The following is a 3,078-nucleotide window of genomic DNA, read 5'->3' as shown; positions in this document are numbered from 1 at the left end:
ACTTTCGTGTTTAGCCAAAGACGTATTCGACTGTGCTCTAGCCTTCCTCGGCAATGTGCCCAACTATGAAAAAGCCGCCCTTGATGCCCTTGCAACTCTGGCCAAAACGGTAGGTGTTTTCTTTTTGTTGGTTTATAGTAAATGTTAAGAAGGATGCTTTAGTTTCCGTCGATGAGGCGGTTGCTAGATTTCAATACAACGTTTTAAGCAATGATGATCATATGAATACCGCTTAGTAGTGATGTATTCATCACTGCGGTGTCAGTCCAAACTTTGAACGGATAATCGTCAGCTCAAGCAGACACGCCGTCTACTTTAAATAAATTTGCAAGATTGAAAACAGATCATTATCTGGAAGTTTCCTTTTTTCGTACAGTACACAGTATCATGTGGTAAGTGATGAATGTGTGTGATCCCAAATGAAGAAACTGTCAATCCAAATAATGTCAGTGCTGTTTGCTAACTTCGTTTTCTTTTTTCTCTCTCATCAAAGTACATTGCGGCCGATCTGACAAAATGGACACCGATGCAAGTCACCCAGGCTGGAGCCATCCTGTCAGCTGATACCTTTGCGGCCACGCTGAAAGACCTGGCGCTGGGGAGCGACGAAGCAATCATCTCATTAGGGAAGCATAACGTTTGGAAAGAGGCTCAGGTATAAGATTTTAACCAATGAGAAGTCCAATACAATTAAAGTATTGCCTCTAAAGAGGACCTCCTCCACACGCATACACATATTTTATCACCTCCTCAATTTTTTATCTCTTCTGGGACATTTTTGGGGAAACATCCTTCAATACTGCAAACACGGGGATAATTTGGTTGGTTTTCTTTGCCACAAGTCTCTTCGGCTAGATTATACAATCTCTGGCGAATGCTCAAAGGAGGGGTTTGGTTGGAGTTAGACAAGAACCTTTTGGCAGGTGACCTTTTTCTGGAAATTTCTAAGGGATTCTGCGATTGTGCTGTTCTCTTCAATTTCTATTCGAATAAATGAACGATAGAAACAGAAGACGGTGAAAAATGTCACTGCGGGAACGCCAACAAAACGACTTTTATTGGATTAAATGCCGAACTCTTCAGTATATTTCACTTCAGGTAATCTGCTTTAGAATGATTTACATGAGGAAGAACAATCCCATTCTTGTTTCAGGCAACTTCGATTGTAAACAAGAGACTGGCCGATAAGTCTTTTACTCCAGCAACAATAGTTGCAGGAGAACTGAAGCGACTGGGCCACATCGTCTGTGGAATGACGGCCGCTCAAATTGCAGCCGTGAAAGCCGCTGAATTCAAGTAAGTTTTTGCATTGTCTATCTACGATGACTTCTGGTAAACTGATTTTTTAGTGGGAAATAGCTTGCATGAGACTTCATGTAGCCACAAACATCGTGTCAGCTACTTTTTCTTTTCGAATGAATATTCATAATAAGCACCAAAGCGGCGTACTGACAACTGAGGTGGCATGATAGAATATTGTTGGAAATCCATAAAATTCACAAGTTCAAGTTCGGAATTGTTCGGTGAGCTCGGGGCCGTATGTGTATACACCTGCAACGAGTAAAAATTATTACAAACAGATCATACTAAATGCATTTTATGTGTTTCAAGGGACGCTGCCCGAGCAGTTGGATCCCTGGTTTGCCTCACGGACGCCCAGCTCAAGGCTTGGAAAGCTAAGGCGGTGGAGGCATTCGGAGCAACCGACACATGGAAAGGTGGTGATATGGCTGAGCTTGGGCTCATAATCGGTAAGAACTTGATTGAAACAAAATAAAGGAAATAGCAAAAGACACATTTTGACCGTGAGAAAGGTTCATTGGAGAATTCACATAAAAATACATTGTATTGCGTTGAAGAACTCCAGCTAGTTTGAACAGTTAAGGTCAGATTTGTATGCAATGGCTTTAGAAGCCAAAGGAGAAAGAAAGGTGACGTCACAAAAGGTCTGTCCATGGTTGTTTAGCTAATTTGGAACTAGGGATATCGGACCAAAGTGATGATCAATCTCCCAAGGAAGTATGATCAACTTGCTAAAAAAGGAAGTGACTTTTCTGCCCTTACTATAATACACTATGCTCGGTTTTTCGCTTACCTTTTGTGACATCATCAAAAAAATGATTGTACTTGCGACGAAGATATCGTATTCCGCAGGTAAATCATTATCTAAAATCGCTGTATCTTAGTTATTACTGACCGGATTTTAGGAAACAAAATGTAATCCAATCTGAGTAACCTATTTGGTTCAATTTGATAAAGTTCAGTCAAAACAACATCTCTGCCAATTTTCTTTAACATGTTAAAGTGATCGTTATCATAGCATACACATTGAAAGTAGGACCATTTGAGATGTCGTCCTTTGACACATTATACCTTTTAAAGGTTTGATGTAATTTAACATCGGTAAATCTCTTTAGTATCATGTCTCACTCCCTCTTTCACAGCTGGATTGGACACCGCGGAAGTGGGCAAGTTGTCTCCAGATCAAATCTCAAGCATTGGAACGGATGCCATTCCCAAGTTCCCAGTTGATACATTTAAGGTAAGACTATACTAACTATATTTTTCTGGCTGTGCTGGCTTGACACGTGCTAGAAGTTCATTCTTTAGAACCTGACCTCGACAGACAAGAGAAGATCTTGTTGGAATTCATACATGCACCACTAATGTATGATAAACTTGCCTAATGAAAATTCGGTCACTTTCTGTCCATCAATCTCTGTGTAGTTTAGCTCTAAAAAGTTCGGAACTTAACCCCCCCCCCCCCCCCAATATAGCTATTTGAAGGTTCTGACAGATTGTGTAAGCATCTGGATGACGTATATGTAACATTGTGCATGTACGCATCCACAATTGCCAAAAGCGGTCTACCATGTCTACATATATGCGCGTAGAAATTTGAGAAGGACCGTTTTTCGTACTTCTTTTAATATAAGCATCATTCCTTATGTTTTCGTCATCACTCACAGTTAAAGTTCCTGAAAATCACTAACACTTGTTCCTTTTTTCTTTCACAGGGTCTTACAGTTGCACAAATCTTAGCTCTAAGTACAGCCCAGGCACAGACCGTTAACCAAG

At 40.6% G+C, this 3,078-nt stretch overlaps 1 long non-coding RNA gene across 1 annotated transcript; it reads left to right on the top strand.

Annotated features, from left to right (window-relative positions):
• The first annotated feature begins 1,659 nt into the window (after positions 1-1,659).
• Positions 1,660-3,078, top strand: LOC135488160 (uncharacterized). The gene is made up of 3 exons (XR_010446936.1): positions 1,660-1,751; positions 2,445-2,542; positions 3,018-3,078. It is a non-coding gene; the product is annotated as an uncharacterized LOC135488160 (long non-coding RNA).

Source organism: Lineus longissimus, chromosome 1 (genome assembly GCF_910592395.1).
Source record: "Lineus longissimus chromosome 1, tnLinLong1.2, whole genome shotgun sequence".
Classification (NCBI taxonomy): domain Eukaryota; kingdom Metazoa; phylum Nemertea; class Pilidiophora; order Heteronemertea; family Lineidae; genus Lineus; species Lineus longissimus.
Note: the sequence above shows the minus strand (reverse complement) of the source record. Positions and strands in the feature narration are given on the sequence as shown.